Source organism: Lagopus leucura, unplaced genomic scaffold (genome assembly GCF_019238085.1).
Source record: "Lagopus leucura isolate 7727_CA_CO unplaced genomic scaffold, USGS_WTPT01 Super-Scaffold_741, whole genome shotgun sequence".
NCBI classification, from domain to species: Eukaryota; Metazoa; Chordata; class Aves; order Galliformes; family Phasianidae; genus Lagopus; species Lagopus leucura.
This window is the reverse complement of record NW_024962256.1, coordinates 10,632,308-10,650,424: the sequence shown is the minus strand read 5'-3', so window position 1 is coordinate 10,650,424 and position 18,117 is coordinate 10,632,308. Positions and strand designations below refer to the sequence as shown.

The window sequence follows — 18,117 nt, the reverse complement described above, 5'->3', positions numbered from 1 at the left end:
ACTGCTTCATAAATTGCTAACGTGCTCGGAAGGCGCGGGCCCAGCTGCAGTGCACATGAGTTCAGGCTCCTGCCCGGGCCTCATGTTTCACCATGACCTCAGTTTCCTGTGCTGAATGGGAACCAACGCGAGTGAGCACTTGTAAAACTGTTTTTGAAGAGTGAAGTTATGAAGAGGTGCTGCAGTGTCAAACATCTGTTTCATCCATTACACTCAAATGGCAGCAGCGGCTGTACAGTAGGGCAAGAGCCGCCAATAAATTAAAAGCCTCTCGTGGCCACGTTCTCCTCACTCTCTTGAGCTGCCCGGCTCTTGTGCCAGTTTGAATCATGGAAGGAAGATGCTAAATAAGTAAGTGAACATTTTGCTTGTTCTGAGATAGCTCCTCTCTACACTGATTAGGAGGATTCTTTTGTGCAATTGTAGGACTGTTTTCAGGATTGGCGAATTAGAGTCCTGCTGGTCCATTCATGTTTGGAAATGTTCACAGCTGATAGGGGGATTTCAGCCTACTTCAGTAAATAATTAAGGTTTCAGTATCACTTAAAATACTAGCAACAGAAAATAAGTAACATTCTTTTTAGAGAACCGTGCTGATAACAGACATGTAAGTAGTGAAACTCTGTATTTATGATTTCTGGAACACTGCGGTTAGTTGCACTAACATATGTCTTGTATCTGCACTGCATATCTCTCGTTGAAACTGGTGCGTTAATTACCCAAGGAAAAATACATGCTAGTGCAATAGGACAGTTGTTCCTTGTGATAAAAAATAAACTGTATTCCAGACAATATATCTTATGCAAAATAAGCAGTTTATTTCTAGAACAGAGATCTATTTATAGGTTTGGTGGGGGTGGGGGTCTGGGAACTAAAATAACAAGATAGGAAGTCTGAGAAAACGTTAACAAGCTGTGAAGCTGATCAACTCAGGGTTTGAGGTTGGGATTCTGTTGGATAAGTCACATTCACCACCTCACATCTCTGCATCAGAAAGCTTGGAGCTGCTGGGCTGTGGCATGGCACTGGATGGTGTGGTCCCACCTGTCCAGACACTTTTACTGACGTGCACATCTAGTTTGGTTCCCCTATCTTTCAGATATCCCACTGCCCTTTCACTAACTCAGACGTCCCCTATATCTACGAAGAAAATTTTGAAGTGATGAACAAAACAGTATAACAGCATATTAAAACACTTCCAGGTGGTTTAAGAAGAGAATGGAGAGTCTACTCATCCCTGTTTGGCCTGGACCCATTGTGATAAGGAAAAAAGCTGCTTTTGAGCTTTGTTAAAGACACCAGGATAGATAGCTAGCATGTCCACATGAGCCAATGTGAATTCTTTCCAAGATATTTTTACCTTCCAGATGTTTGGTTTATTTTCATATAACCCCCCTCTAATTACATCAGGCTTAACAGCATGCTAAACTGCCCACATTGCCCTCAGTCATAAAAGGACCAACATTCCACCACCTTCCTTCCTCTCAGCAGTACCCTGCACAGGCAGATGAACATGCAGAGAAATGACAGGAGTGGCAGCAAAACACCATTTCTAGTGGGAATTGGTATAGGTTCCTTAACCCCTAGCAGAGACCTAGCCCCTGTCTCACCACAAAGTGCTCTGTTCTGTCTTGGGCAGTGCAGCTTACTGATGCAACGCGATGCTGGAAGAAGGAAAACTGTTAAAAGATTCCCAGGTAGTGGCCAAAATACCCCCATAACCCACCCCAAAAAAATGTTTCATAATGAAGTACCACGTTCATATGCCCTTGAGGCCAAGAAGGCAGAGCAGAGAACTAATTTCAACTTAATACATGGTAAGGTGTCTACAATTCAGGCGGCTGTTCTAGTTTGCTGGTGAAGACAGCCAATGAAGAAAACATTTCAGTCATTGAACTTTTCTATAAGTCGTGCCTTTATGATGCATGCAGATTAAAGACTTGCTGTCATATTCTGTACCACGAGAGAAAGAGATAACAGAAAATGCAAGCATATCTTTAATTTTTTTAGGGATTTGCACATCTTCCTTAGGTGCAAACTGGAATCGTTCCACTGGCTGGATGGTTTGACTAAGAATCCTGTAAAGGAGCATGTAAAAGGCAAATATAATGCAAAATACAAAACTAGAAATTCTTGGCAGTTGGGGATTTGTGTTGGCCAAATGAGGAGACTGCATCCCAGAATCTCTGCTTGGAAAGGATATGAAGTCATTGTTCAAATGTGCACATAAACTGGATCGAGAGGGATAAGATTAAAAAAATTTACAGAGTTCAATCTCATAAAACTATCAATTATATGGGTCTGTTTGTGTCCATTTCTGTGAATTTTTCTGTAGAACAAATGTTTTTCTTCACTCCTGGGTTGACCATGGAGCTGGCATAAAAAGTGGTATGCTACTATAAACAAGAAGCCAAGGATTTGCTTAGCAAACATGTTGTGGTTTCATTCACAGTGCAGTTATCGCAGGAGAAATGAGGTTGGCTGCTATGAAATAGGTGCATGAATCAAGAGTTTATGGATCCATCTGCCATTTTGCAGATGAAACCTTTTGCTGTTCTTTGAAAGCAATATTTTGAGTGTTCAGAAACTGGATTTTCTTCTGGGACCATACAGCAAGTCTGCCTTTATAGAATTTAATTCAATTTCAGTTTGAGGTCTTAAAGCTAGATGAGATAAATGCGGACTGAACTGTGCTCTTGACGAAGCTGCTTTTGCACTTTGAAAGGGAAATAAACCAATTTTGTGTCTCACGTTTCTCTGTTTACCCAGCACAAACTTAAACAAATACCACAACTGAAAGATTGTAAAGGTTCTCCTGTGGAAATCTCATATTCCTCCTCCTGTATTTGCTGAGGTTGGACATCATGCACTGCTTACCAGTCAGCGTGCAACATTCCTGCTGCTGTGGGAACGGAGCTTGTGAGCAGCTGAATGCCATTAATTTTAGTATAAATCACTGTGATGTGTAGGATGTGTAGGATGGGGTACAGTCTACATCTCCTCTTCTTTCTCTGCTTTCTGAGTGACCTCACTTAATTTTCTGGAAAGGAGGGAGTCTAAGGATGCAGCTCTGTGCTTGCTGCAGGTTCAGTGTTCACTTGACCTGCTGTGCTGATGCAATGTCTCCGAGTTGGTCTGGCCCTAGGCTCTCTTCCCTGCTAGGGAAAATAAAATAATAAAACACACGTTTCCAAGTGGATCATGGTGGTGTTTGTAATGTCACATTTCACTCTAGCCCCAGCAGCACTGTTGGACCTTGTTAAAGCAAATTTACAATTGCCTGCTTCCTTAAAGTATTAAATCCAGCGATTCCTTCTGGCTCGTTTCTCATGGTAAGCCTTATGAATGTGTTCAGAAATTTCAAATAGTAAAACAGTCAAATAAAAGAAGCTTGTGTATGTGGAGAAGTCTGTTTGCCTTAGTCTGCTGATGAATAACCCCATTCCCTCCAGCCTACTGTTGTACTGGATAGCTGAATCTGGGGGAGAAGGCGGAGGTTAATGGTGATGGATAGCCAACGTTCCTTCCAGTATGGTGTGTTTCTAACACAAAACATTTAACTGTACAGGAATATGGTTTCCATGATCTGTAAGAAGTGGTAGTGGGCAAACCTCAAAAGGTAGAATGGTTTTGTTGCCTGAACTATGTTCCTTAAAAAAAAAAATACTCCAATGTTGCCCAGTTGAACTTCTTCACTGTGCCAAATTGGGTTAGAAACCCATGAGAACATATCTCCTGTGAGATTTCTGGTGCTTCCTGTCTCAGCTCCTGCTGTAAATGTCACAAGCACTTACAGAGCTTTTCATGTGGTATTTCAACACCCCGGCTGCCACTCTCGGTCAGGTCCAGTGGCAGAGAGATGCTCAAAAGCAGAAACCACTGAAGAGGATGAAAAGAAATGGAGTGGTTCCGTGTAAAAGTTGGTTTATTTATTGTTTAATTTGCTTTCTTTTTTTTTTTTTTTTTTTTTTTTTTTTTTATCCCCCTATTAAACTGTTATATAATCTGGATTTGAAAGTTTAGAGGCAATACCACTGTTTAAATTTCACTTTTTCTATTTATCCTTTGCCACAAACCTGGATATGAAAGATAACAGCACGGCTGCTGATGGTGCACAGCTTGGTGCGACCAAAGGTGGGCACAGAGGTTGGGTCTAATGGTGACATCCTGCAGATGGATACAAAAGACAGGATAAGTTGACTTCTGCCCCATTCCTGTGATTGTACATGTGGTGTTTTGTGCAACCAACACCAACGTCGGGTTGGTGCAGTCAGAGGAGCCTCCAGCCAAAGGGAACAGTAGCAACCGATCTGATTCAGTGAATGTCTTGCAGTTTCCCATTCATTACTTGAAGGCTTGTCAAGTTATGGAAAAGCATTTTAATTAACAGCTCACGTACTTTAAAATAAAAATCAATAAGGTGCACATATTTCCTTAAGTGATGTCCAGAGTTTCCCTCCGAAGTTACAGTTTGACAGATTTCCATTACGTTTATGGGCTTGAGATGCTGTGATGGTGTTTTAATATGAAGAATTAATAAAAGATATATGAACTTATATTTATATAACCCAGTACAAAGGGGTCAGTGCGTTTCCCACTCTAATTTTCTTCACAATTTAGATTTAAATGAATTTGATTCTTCAAGGAAAAGCATAACGACATAAAGACATAACCCCACACTGACTCCCACCACCCACAAACTCTCACACACACACGAACGAAAAGGGAAGAGAAAAAAAAGAGGACGATGAAAAACGCAGACTATCTTAATTTGTATTGGCTTTATTATTCTCTAGATAAAAGGCTACTCAACATAAAATGAGGACTCCGACTTCAAACTTTTAAAGAATTCACGTATTTACATCAATTTTTAAAAGGTTTTATAACTAATGAACTCAGATTTCTTTTGGCATGGCATAAAATCCATTTGTACAGTTTTTAATTAAGAATGCAGCCTACGCAATTAAAATTAAGGGTAGAGACTTCATCAGATGTCCTGTGAGAACCCCAGTCGAAAAAATTATGTTAATGCTGTATGTCCTAAAAGCATTCTCTGAATGTTGGAAACGCTTTATGAGGAATTATTTCTGCTATACAATAAGGATTTATTTAAAGTTGAAAATTAGCAGCTTTTAATTTTGGCGTGTTAGGACCTTGTTTATCACTAATTGCTTTGGCATTTGCTATGTGCTCTCAGCTCAGATAGGATCGTTTAAAACTCTGCATTTTCTGGAAAATACATACATGTGTATGAACATATACATATAGAGAGAGACACCGAGACGCATCCGATCTATAATGCAAATAATGCACACGTAGTCAAGGGAATTTCTAATGCGAATTTTAATATTTAAACTAACAAGTGCCATTATTGGGAATATTAAGCCACTTCTTTGTTGAAATGATTAAAATTACATTGGAAATAATGAACAAAATGGACCTGTAAAAATATAAATAACTAATTTCAAACTTGCCTTCGGTTGTATAAGAAAGTGAAGTTTAATGTAGCTGAAAGGTGCTAAGTGAATACCCTAGGATACAAGTTTATCTTTAGGACTAGTAGTGCAGCACGATCGATAATGGGGCAGCTTTTCCCATTTCCAGAACTCTCCAGTTAAGCCTGGCAACCACTCCTCTTGTTGCAACTGTTAGGGGGCTTTTCAGTGCAGGAGGCACACAAGGAGGAATACAGACAGTGAGCCCAGAGCATGTGCAAACAAGATGATACCAAGACAAAACAAAACGACGTGATCTGCTGCTATGCTGAACACTTTCTTCACATTTAGTGCAGGGATTTTCCTTTTTTTCTTATTCTTTTTCCTACTTTTTTTCAGCATAGCTTAATGTAATAAAAATGTTTTATATTTAGAAGAGTAACAAGGGAGCTGAGGCTTAGTTTTGGAAGGCAAGCCAAATTTCATAAGGATTTTAAAGTGTAGAATAAGGAGGTTTGGCTCACAGGAGAAGTCGTTTCCAAGCCAAAGACCTGACATGAAGAAATGTGCAAAGAGGCAAGAGAATGACAGGTTTGGGGGAGGAAAGCAAGCGATGGTGGTGACGGCAGTGAACCAGGCAGGAAGGAGTGTGGGATGTGATGGCCACAATTCACCCTGAGCTGTAGGACAGGCAGGGGAGACCTCAGAGGATGTGATGTCCCATGAACAGTTCTCTATAACTGAAAGAAAAAAAAAACAAAAAACTTATTAAGTCTGGATCCCATGAATTTTAGCAATGGTATTCAATTGTTTTTAAGCAAAGAAATAGTGCAGAACGAGGTGCTTTTCACTCAGTAGCAAGGCCACCAAAATTCAGCTGCAATTCTCATCTTGAAAAGCGTTTGTTCTTCGATCTGTTACTTACAGGTGCTAGAACTCATTAAAAATAATTAATAAAAAAAAAAACAATTTTCATATTTGGCTTCACTAGCAGTCATTAGTCAAAATGAAGAAAAAGATGCCCACCACTGAGTTATAGAGGGCACTTATCTTTAGAGAGGCTAGTCAGCTGTTCCCAGCTACATCATAAATAGCAAAATGCTTACTGTGCATCCACTAAGGAGGTGATTCTCAACTAATTTACATTGGTCTTACATTGCTTTAATTTTTTTTTTTTTGGTTTGTTTTCAGTGGAGCTGCTTAAGATTTACATTCTTAAAAGCCAGAGCAGAATCGGACCCTCAGATAGATGTGTATGGCCAAAGATAACATACTGGCCACAAGCCTCATTTTTGTTCTTTCCTCCACCCACAAACCAATAAAATTACAGAAGGCCTGAGCCTGAGAGGCCCCCAGATCTGGGCCAAAAATAAATACAAAAATACAATAAAATTTTAATGTGGGGGCCTTGTGCAATCCTTAGCTAGTACAATATTTAAGTGTATGAACAAAAGGTGAAACAGCAGCCAAGAAATACATTTCACCTATAATTCTACTGAACGTAGGAAGAAAGACCAGAGAAAAGGAGGAATAACCATTCCATAAAATGATAGTAATACCCAGGAACTTTAAAATGCCCATAAAATTACAGTACTAAATTATTAGTGCCAGTGCTAGATATGCTTTGAGTTTGGTAGAAGCATTTGATGAAAGGCTGTCAAGAGTTTCAAAATGAGTGGAATAAAGTGAGACTAAGGGAAAAGAATAGTTAGAAATACTAAGAGCAACAAGCCTGATCTCCAGCATCATCTCTGGAGAGTCAAATGAGGCACAGCTCTGTCCCCAGGACTTTGCCACAGCAATGTCAAAGAGCTCCCATGATGATGTTTGTGTGATGTTGGATATCCTACTGTGGCCTCTCCAGAGGACTTTGCTGGGGGCCTCCTTCTCAGACCCAACCAAAGTGGAGCCATTGCTGAATCAATGCCCACAAAAACGAAATCCCCTTGCCATCCACCCAGAAGTTCAAAGAGTAGCAAATTTTGAATGAATTAATCTATCCTGAGCCGTCAAACCCAGACAAACAAAACAAAGCAAAAAAACAAACAACCAAGCCAAACCAAAGCAAACCGAAGCAAGTCAAACCAAAGAAAACCAAACCAAGACAAACCAAATCAAATGAAAACAAGCCAAGCCAAGCTAAGCCAAACCAAACCAAATCAAACCAATCCAAACCAAAACAAGAAAAAGCAAGCCAACCTAAAGCAAACTGAAGCAAGCCAAGACAAACCAAATTAAACCAAAGCAGTAGGGAAGGCCCAACATCAAGCAGTCCTGCAGTCTCACTCCAAAAGCCTGTATGCTTTCTCCTTCAGGCATTCCCAGCTTGCCCAAATCTAGATGAATCTCTGAGACTTTAAGAAAAACAGTACCACAGTACAGAAAAGCCTGGGGTAGATAAGGAAAATGCAAGAGTAGGTCTTTTTTCTTCTAATTAAGACTCTAAGTGTTGTCACTAAGCTGGAGGTGTTACAGGGGCCAGTTCAGTTTCTCTGGAGGAAGGCAGGGGCAGGGCTGCTGTTACTTCAAGACAGTACCCTACAAAACTGTAACAGTCAGAGCTTATGCCAGAAATATATAGAACTTCTTTTAACGTAATAACTTATAATTTATACAGCTGGATGATCTAGACTGACTCTTCTTAAGCTCTCACCCTTCTTTGGCTATATACCAAAGCCTGTGTTTTGCTTCAGTACGATTTTAAGCAGATGCTTAAGGCTAAGCACGTCAAGATCTTGTTGACAGAAGAACATGAATTACTGTAGTCCAATGATGAGAATATTCAAATTTTATGTTGGTCCACAGCCTTATTGTTTAAAGACTCATACAGAAACTACACCCCCTAGAAGAGGCCCTTTCTGCCATGAATGATGGCTTTTAATTTTAGAACTGCTGGACAGCCAAGAAGAGCACTACATTGGTATTTGTCTATTATATCAGATTTACCTTTGGATTTCTGACCACATGTGTGTTATTTCTTTGGCCTATGCCTCATGTCTCCAATCGTAAAAGATGGAAAATGGACTTGCACCACCAGAAAAAGTACTGGGAGAGCTGAAGAGAGCAGTTTGGTGCAAGCACCTGGTATTATTATTTCTTCAGCTTTTTTTCTGGTTTTCAGACTTTTTTTCTGGTTTATTGGGTAATCGATAAATCCTCAGGCAGAAATAGAGAAATGAAAATGCAGTAGGTAGACAAGTTTTTTTCTTGGTTCGTTTTCCTACGTTTAGCTTATAATCTGTGTAGGAAAGTAAATGTACTGTCAAAACCATAGGGGCTGGGGAAGCAGTGAGTGCTAAAGGTGAGCCCGCACCTCCTCGACAAAGACGTAGTGCAGACGGAGCAGTCATGGCTGTGCACTGTGCCATCAATTCCCCTAAACCATGACCTGGAGAAATCACCTTCGAGCTGACAGGGGCTTAGGCAATATTTCAGAATCTGGTCAAGATTTTACAACACCAGATACTGTTTCATTCTCCGGGCTTTTTCTGACCAAAGAATTTTGAACTAGGGCAAACTGTCAAGTATGCAGCGGTTTTGTAAAGCAGACTGCAAGCCAAAGAAAACCCGGCCAAGAACACCACATTTATTGATAACGGCCCTGCATGGCAGCAACGAGATGGGCAAACAAGCAGAGGCTGGTATGGCCAGGAGATGAGTATTGGTGGGGCACGGCTGTGTCACCATGCCCTATAGTCACTCACTGCCTTCAGAAAGCGGCAGTTGCTTGCTGTAAAAACGTAAATCAGCACAGATGCAAGTTTGCTTGAAGACTTTTCCCATGCTGGAGTGTTTTCGTGTTTCCTGCCAAAGACTGTGTTGCAACCTTTGGCATGTGAGTGTTGTAAGGTTGTTTTTTTTATACAGCTTCATGATAATCAGGAGCCAGAGCTCATATTGTAGCAATCTTGTGGCACTTCGAGTTCAGCCATTCAGCAAAAGTTATGTATTTCTTAAATGAAATGCCTCTATTTTTCTTAATTGTTTCTGACATTTCACCCATTATTTCCTGAGCCTCCTCAAAGGACATGAATAGCTTGTAATTCTCTTGCAAAAGCAAGTGTGAGAGGCAGAAATATAAACACCATGGTATTGCTATAAGCCAGTTCTCGAAATATGGATGGCGGGCCACAGAAATCGAAGCCATAGACAGAGATCAAAACTCTGTCTCCGATATGGTTGGGGTGGCAACTAAAAGAGTTGGGCTGATTTCTCCTCTTCCAGACATCCAGAACTAAACATCAGGAGCAATTAAAAAATTGTGGTCTTTTGTAAATTACTCCCAGAAGAAATCTCGGAAATCTTTCATTTTAGTCATTTCGGTTCGCTGAACCATGAAGCCATTATGAACGAACAAAAAATACGAGAGAGAAAATTGAAATACAACAGTAATTAACAATATGAATATATCAAAATATACCCAACCAGAGGGATGTGGCCACCAGAGCCCATCACCCCACAGCCTGGTAGGGCACTGCTGGTTTCTGACTTTTCCCCCCAGAAGTGACGACTTTCAGTCAACAGAGTGGATTCACAATTTCTGCCTTTCCCCAAGCCCTGGCAGCCAGAGGCAAGGTGTCCACCTTGTTTACCTTAGAATAATTATTAATAATTCTTATTTTAGGACCTTCCTTTCCGTTGCCACATGCTAAATGTCAACAAAGGATTACAGGAAAAATCATTGAAAATGTGCAGCTATCACAAATAGAGATTTCCCTATGGGTTCTCTAATACTTTACAGACAAATGTTAAAGATTTATTGCACATGAACATCAAACATGGTTTTACTACAGTTCTCATTTGGATCAAATTGACACATTTTACATTCATTTTAGCCTAATGAGATTCTTTCACTACACATTATATTCCGAGTGACCTCATACATTAAATTTGTGGCATGGAACAAACCCACTGATATAACAAAGCCCATTTCTTACCAACTTTTGGATTTTTTAAGGAAGGAAAGAAGTAGTTTAACAAAGTCATCTCCAGAGCACTCATTTACTAATTGCTGTGCAAGGAAAAGTAGCTGAAGAACTGCACAGACTATCAAGTTATGCCAAATTTTCATTTTCGATGTTCACAGTTCACTGTCTTTTGAACTTCACAATCCGAATACCCCCCAGTTTGAACATAGCCCTCATTTTTAAATTTACATGTGAAAAATGAATGAGTTTCTGCTCACAGGCAGAGTTCCCTGGAGAATTCTTCCTCTGGTGCTCAGAGTCAGGCCCCAACGTCTGGCCCAATCCCGGCTGCTGGGCTCTGACTTCTGAAGGCAGCTCACTGCAGAAACCTCCCCGGCAGCTTTGCACAATGCAGTGTTTACTTTTGCACACAATTAAGTGTTTTTATTTATATATATTTTTTCAATTTTTTAAATAAGAAAAGAAAAGAATCCCTCCCAGAAAGTAATATTTTTTGGCTTATCAAAGTGTTTAGTACGGGAATGTAAGTTTTTAACACTGCACTGTAACGCCGTACCAGGAGAAGGTAGCAGATGACCTTGAAAGGAGGTGAAAGGAAACTAGAAAATGTTAATTAAAATTATTAGTGCTGTTTGAGGTGCTTATCTTGTTTACTGCTAAGGTGTTGCTCCCTTCTGCATAATTAGGGGTAATTTTACTTACTTTCAAGTCTGTAATTTTAAATATCACAAAGTTTTATCTTCCAGCAAGAAGTAATTCATTATTGGTTTGTATGTAACTGCTTGATGTTTTAATCAATATATGCAACTTCCACAAAGTCTGTTAGAATTTGTCAAGAGGTTTTTATACATCTTTTATAGTGTAGGATTAGGCATGGTATACGAAGCTGAAATCCCATTTAGTAATGAAATTTAAACGTAATTCTGTGTTTATGATGTGAAGATATATTTTTACTTGATCTGTCCTTTTACATTTCCCTTTATCCATGATTATTGGAGGACAATGATATCTGGAAAACAAACCAGAGTGAAGTTAAATCCATTTGAACACAAAGAGTTACTGTCAGTTAATCCTAATAGAGACAATACCGATTTTTTAACTAAACTGCTTAAGAAATGAATATGTCTTGCATGCTTTCAATTTGTTTTAAATCCTAATATGTGGAGCTCTTTGCTGTTGTCTAATATTTGCATAAAATATTTAATCTTGTACTTTAAATTAATGATATTAAAGGTCTAAATGTTTGAAAAATGTTGTTGTCAGAACAATGTAATCTTTTCTCTCCAGACTTCTTCATATAATTGTGGTGCCCTTATCCTAATATACTTGTAACCTTCCTCTGCATTGTCCTGCACTGAATGTACTCTGCCAGGACTTTCTTAATGCAGAGATTTCTCTACTTTGTAATGTGAAGTGGTGGGGCAAGGAAGCTCCTCCACTCGTCGGGAGGTGTGGCAGAAGGAATGAGACCCCAAAGTGGGCTGTGAGAGGGAGGGTCACAAATAGGGTTTCTGGGTCAGTGGATGATCCCACTCCCACTCCTGGGTACTTCCCCTGGTGTGGACGTGGGGCACTTTCCATCTTGCCTGCTCTAGCGGTTGCGATAGAAGCATCACTGCTCTTTTATCTTCAGCAGAGCAGTTAATGACATGCAGGGTACTTGAAGCCCCGCAATTTTTTAACAACTGTCATAGTAGGTAGAAAGAAACATACCATTGCCATGAGGCTCTAATTAAACTGTAAAAAAAAAAAAAAAAAAACAACTGGAAAATGTCTTCAGGAGTACATATTAAAATAGGCAAGCATCTTCAATTCGTTTTCTTAAATTTATTGAATATTGAGCGGGTTGAAAGTTTGCTGATTTAATATAATAACAACTTAATACTCAAGCTGTGTAAGGGAATATACCCTCTTCTGTTGTGTGTGTGTCGCGTGAGCCGCCTGTGCCTACAGGTGGGTTGTGCTGAATTGATGCCGTTGGAGCACTAATTAATGAAGGTAGTCAAAGCTCTCACTTGCTCCTCTCCTCCTCGAAGCATTGCTGTTTCAGAAGCAGGGCTACAGCATAGCAGCCAGGTTGGGAGAAAAAAAAGAATTAATTCAGCTTGGAGAAACAATAGAAGAGGAAGGCAGTAAGGCAAAGAGGCACATGAAGAATCTCAAGAGCAGAAGACAGCAATATTTTCAGGGATTTATGTGGCACTAAAAGGGATGTATTATGGCAAGTAGATGAAAGGACATATTATACTGCCATATTTGATGCATGGCCACATAATCACACTAAACTGAATTTTGAATAAGAATGGAAGAAGATTCCTGTAGTCGATTGGAACTACAGGGAGAATTTAAATAGTAGACCTAATAATCTGAGGAGCTGCTTTCCTCGGGAGTTAACATCTGTACTCCTGAGGAGGAGAGACATGGAGAATTTAACTGCAAGAGCTGTCAGAATTTCCCTGGTTTTATGGAATATTATATTAGAATCCAAGCCCCAGCCACAGGCTGCTGTAAGTGGAAGAGGCTGCTCCCACCTGCGTCCTGCATGACCCTGCTCTTCCTCTGAACGCCTCCCAGCCAAATGATGGTGGCAGCCAAGCATTGACTTTGGGTCTTCTTGGCTTGCCCAAGGAAGACTGAAATCTCCAAGCACAACGCCAAGCTTCATGAGTTTCACCTACCTTGTCCCCAAATCCGTACCAAATCCTGAACTTCCTATGGCTACCCATATCCCAGTCCAGTGCCTGAGAAAAGCATATGAACCAGAGCAGAACTGTAAAGAAACCTGTTCCAAGTCTCATGTTTGTAACAAGCCTCTGAACCTGGGCAGTATGGGGCTGGTTGTTCCAAACATTTCAAACAGTTCCAGTGACATCTAGTGGGGAGGAAACCCCTGTGAACAGCTCTAGCCTTACGGAAAAATCCCATTATCCTTTATTTTCTTTTAACTCACTGGGCAATAGTTTCCTACTGAAAAAAAAAACAACAAAAAAAAGAAGCAAACGAAAAAGAAAAAAAAAAACCAAAAACCAATTCAGCTGTGGTTTGTGTGCCATACACCATGATTGAAAAATAGTTTCATAGTCCACTGAGAATTTCTCCTTTCTGGAAGCAGTTCATGTATTAAGGACCATTTGGAATTTTCTCTGGGACATTCCACTAGGTCTAAAATAAGCTCACGGAAGAAGGTCACAAAGTCTTAAGAAAAAAATATATAACACAACACCTCTTGGAAATTCAAATTACTCAGAAAACAAAAATAAAAATCTCAGCCCAACTGTTGCTATCCTATTAAATATAAATGTAACTAAAGATAGTTAAAGAGATGTAGTTTGGAAGCAAAATCAGGTCATCCATCCTCCCTTCCATCTCACACTGTCCCCTGAACTGCCTCCTGCCCACTCTCAGGACATTCTGCTTCCTGAGCTTGCTCATTAAATGAAGGGGTGGCTGCAAACACCGGCCACACTTGACTTATTCACACAGCACCATTTTTCTTGTATTACAGTCAGGATGAGCAGAAGCCCCTCTCTGAAGCCCTCCCCTGGACTCCCTGCACACATCCACTCCTTCTCCATGAGAACTGTGTGGTGCTGGTTGGGTTGTTCTGTTAGGCAGCTCGGACTTTAGGCTCATGAGGCACAGATCCATCCAGTGAGTGCCGCTTCTAAGCAGGTTGCCCAGCTTTCCTGAACAAGGCAGGTTTATCGCCAATGTGCAAATTCATCCAGAGAAACGTGGCACTATGCAAATGGGGGAAACTGCAAGCATCACAGAGGCGGCAATTCAAGGTTCAGCAAAGCAAGGTCTCAGTGCTTCTCAGGCAGAAAGATCAGGCCAAAGCAGGGATGTTTTTTCCTAAAATTAAAATATTGCACCGCTGAATTTTGGCGGAGTTTTACACACGGATTTTATTTCTTGAATTGGGATGGCTGGACTTTTTGAACATTTTCAAAAGCAATACCCAACAAAGAAATGCGATATTACTTTTGAGTGGTGGTGTGGGTGTAGCGAAGCTGACCTTCAACGGCAGAAATCCCACAAGGTCCAGATGCATCAAAGCTTTGAGAAGCGTGTACTTATTTTGAAGCTTGTCCAACCAGTGTAGGCTGTGTGGGCTTCCAAAATTTGTCTGAAAATTTCACAAGAACTTTGTTTCTCCTGTTTCCAGCTCTACCCTTGATTCTGGCTGGAGTCTGGACCTACACTTACAAATACAAATTAAAAAAGAATGAGAAACATCATTTAGCCTCCTTGTTTTTAAAAGTTTCAGATTTATTTTGCAATAAATTTTGGATGCAGGCTTTAAGAATTCTGTTCCTGTGACAAGGGCAGCTGTGTTTCAGCAAAGAAACTGCAATGACTCACTGATTTTCTTTCTCTCTCATTTTTGTTTTCCTTAATCCAAGAAAGAAAATAATAATCTAGACTGAAAAATATCAGCTTTGCTCTTTGTGGATGGGAAAGGCAGAAAAGTTCTGTTCCCAGATCTTGCAACAGACTTGGTGTGTGAACAAGACGCTCCACTTCAGCCACCGCATCGTATCGTGTCCAGCTCTCAGCGCACAGCTCTGCTCACGGCTGGCCTGAGATTCCTTCTTATTTCCAGAACAAAAAGGACTCTACATTTTGTTTCAATGCTTTTTTTCCAAACTCTTTTTTATCTATGTAGATTATTACTTTTGTTACCACAGAGACTTCAGGCTCCCACCTGCAGTGGGGAAGGACACTCTCCAGAGATGCTCTCCAAGCTACATTGTCTATGGACAACACTGGAAACTTCTGGGCCAACTGATGCCTGCTCTTCATCACAGCACACTAATTCAACATCAGCTTGTGCTTGCAAAGCACATGCAGTTTTGTGGAGAGAAGCAAAAATACTTGTCGTGTTCCGTTCCCACTTCCTGCAAAATTCTTGGAAAATGTATTTTGTCATTCTTCATTGTAAAATCACCGAATGGGTTTAATTCTGTTTGTATTGCCTTTGTGAAACAAAACAAAACAAAACAAACAAACAAAAAAAAAGCCGACTGAAAACAAAACCACATTCTCTTCATAGTATTAATTTGGTTTGGTATAAAATCAGTTTTCGCCAAGGAAAATGCATTCCTTTTAGCAAAGACATGCAGTGGTCTCTATTGTACGCACAAGGCCTTGAGGCCAGAGGGTAAATTTCTTTTAGTTGCAGCCTATTTCCACGGGCTGAGTATCACACGATTAGCAGTGTTTGGCCACTGCTGAGAGAGATTGGAGAGAAGGGAAGGTCAGGTGGATGTCTTGGGAGAAAATCAGAGAGAATTCCTATAAAATATGTGCAGTTAAGTGAGAAAATCAGCATCTGCTAGCTGTTTTCATTTCATTTTTTGGGGGAATTTGAGGAAATGTTATGAACACATTGTTTTGGGTTTTATAATTCTGAAGGGAGAAAGAGATGAGGAAGAAGGTGGGAGCTTGGGGAACGCGGATAGGAGGCGAACACTGACAGCAGAAGCCATAACAGCAATACTATTTTTTTGTGATGACTTCAATCCCAAGGAAAATAAATTAGGTAGAGAGAGAAAGAAATAACCTTGCCAGGTTCCTATTGGCCACAGTTGTGAAGGCCTTCCACCAAGAGCTCCTCCAGGTTCCTGGTGTAAGATAGGAATTGCCATGGACACCATAAGGCAGCAGGGACTTCCCCACTCGTGCTTCTAGAGATGAAGCAACCCAGGAGCAGAACTTCATTTTCTCTTCTTACGGAGATACAAGGGTATCAATGGGCTCCCCACAGCCTATTTCAGAATGGTTCATTGTAACCAGGGTGGGACTGAGAATCTCTTCAAACCTGTAGGAACTCCAAGAAATCAGGAGGTGTGCTCAGACACCATGCAGTTTTGACATTGCCTTTGGTATTTATCTATTGTCCTTCAGGGGATGCTGGAAGCCCCTCTGTGCAGCAGACCACCATCAGCAATACATAAATGCAGGAGAGGACAATGCTAAGGACCTTCCCTCCACATTGCAGCTGCATCTCCAGTCCTGAGCTTCCTGCTGGTCAAGTGAGGAATTCCAGTTTCCCTCCTTGCAGGGATTTCCACTACCTGAGCTGGAATTCATCACCAAGACTGCTTCCCAGAGAGGAAAAGTTCCTTGCTGGCTGCTGGCTCAGGCACCCAGTTGTAATCACAAGGTCTCAGCCCTACAAGAGGAATTGAAGTGTCTGAAGCACACTGCTGATAGGTGGCTTCGTGGGGCTCACACAGGGGTGGATCAGCCCCTCTGGGGGCCTTGGGGGTGTCAACCACATCCCCTGCATCACACACAGGCACTGCACACTGAGCTCAGGCAAAAGCGATGTCAAAGAGGCAAAACAAAGCGTATTGTGTTTGGTCTATCTTGCAAAAAATTATGCATTGAGCAAGAATACTGTGGAAGCAGAGTGAGAGCAGTGTACACGGCAAAGTGTCTTGTTGCGTCTCCGAGACAAAGGCAGACAAAATTAATCAGCAGTGATTTGTTGTGCCAGAAAATGCACGCTCCTGACTATCTGTGGCAGATTATTGCCAAGGAAATAGTTCCTCAATATCCCAGACACATTCCTGACCTGTATATTATGAAGTTATTTCTGCCTTATGATTTGTAACCTGTAAAATGCCTGTGATCTTAATAAATGAGAGCTTGTTGCCTCCTGAAATCCACTGTATTTCATCTTTTGCTTTCCTCCTTTGGCAGTGTTGTTATTTAGACTGAGTTAACATTAGTATTCTCTCTGAGCATATACACTTCCATGAATTTGATATCATCGCCGCGAGCTAGCACCCTTAGGACGCTATGACACCATCCATATGACATATGATCATGGGTGGAAGCATAGCTGGAGGCTTTATGGAAAACACTGAGGATTTCCCAATCTGCGCTTTTTTTGTTGTTGTTCTTTTTTCTTCCCCACAAAGAAGTGTCGTGGACTTTTTACTTGCTTCATCAAGCCTGCGACCCATGGCTCGGGCTCCAAAACTTAAGAGCAAACCCACAGTGAGCAAATTACACGGGGCTGCCACATCAAAAGTCTTCCTAAAGGAGAGTTGAAATTGCCTGAGGTACAGCCTGAAAATAGTGGTCAGTGCACAGAATGCTTTCTTGCTCTTTATTGGGATTTCTGTGCTTATAGGGGTGGCAGAAGCAGGGTGCTGCCCTGGGGGCCACCCCCAGTCTGCCATGTAGTAAAGCCAAGATTCTCAGAGCGCAAAGTCCGAGCGAACGCTTTGACCCTCTTTGTGATCCAAATTATTTCATCCGTTCTCAGCTTGCTGCATTTTCAGGACCAAGGAGGATGCTGTGATGCTGCCAGCAGCCCCGGTGAGAGGAGGGCTGTGGGTGGGAGCACCCATGTTAAGCAAGCACTGCAAGAGGTGCGGGGAGGGCAACACCCACCCCAAAATCCCTAATGAAATTCCAGCCCTGAAAAAGCCAGACATCCCCTGAAACCCTTTTACGAGCACGCGTGGAGAAACTGTGGAAAATGTAACTGTTTGTGAATAAAATGGAAATTAGTGCTGTTGTGTTCACCTGTAAGTTTTCCTTTAAAGCCAGTGATTGCATTTGAAACCTGCAATTCTCAACAAAAAGAGAAAAGTTCAGTGCTGATTGCTGGATATTTGGACCTCCCAGTGCAAACATTAACTGGCTGAGAGGCACTCTGGAATGTAATGAAGGAAACAATACTGGGAAGTGAGCCAAGCGCAGAAACACTGGCGCCTGCAACCTAGGGATTTGCC

The 18,117-nt window shown here is 41.1% G+C and overlaps 1 long non-coding RNA gene across 1 annotated transcript in view; it reads right to left on the bottom strand.

Moving 5' to 3' along the window:
* Nucleotides 1-5,389: 5,389 nt before the first annotated feature.
* The window catches only part of LOC122175810, a 43,322-nt gene continuing 30,594 nt past the window's right edge, over nt 5,390-18,117 (bottom strand). The window contains exons 2-3 of the long non-coding RNA XR_006177510.1: nt 14,348-14,562; nt 5,390-6,175 (exon numbers count right to left, since the gene is read on the bottom strand). This is a non-coding gene — a long non-coding RNA (uncharacterized LOC122175810). The remainder of the gene's footprint in view (nt 6,176-14,347; nt 14,563-18,117) is intronic.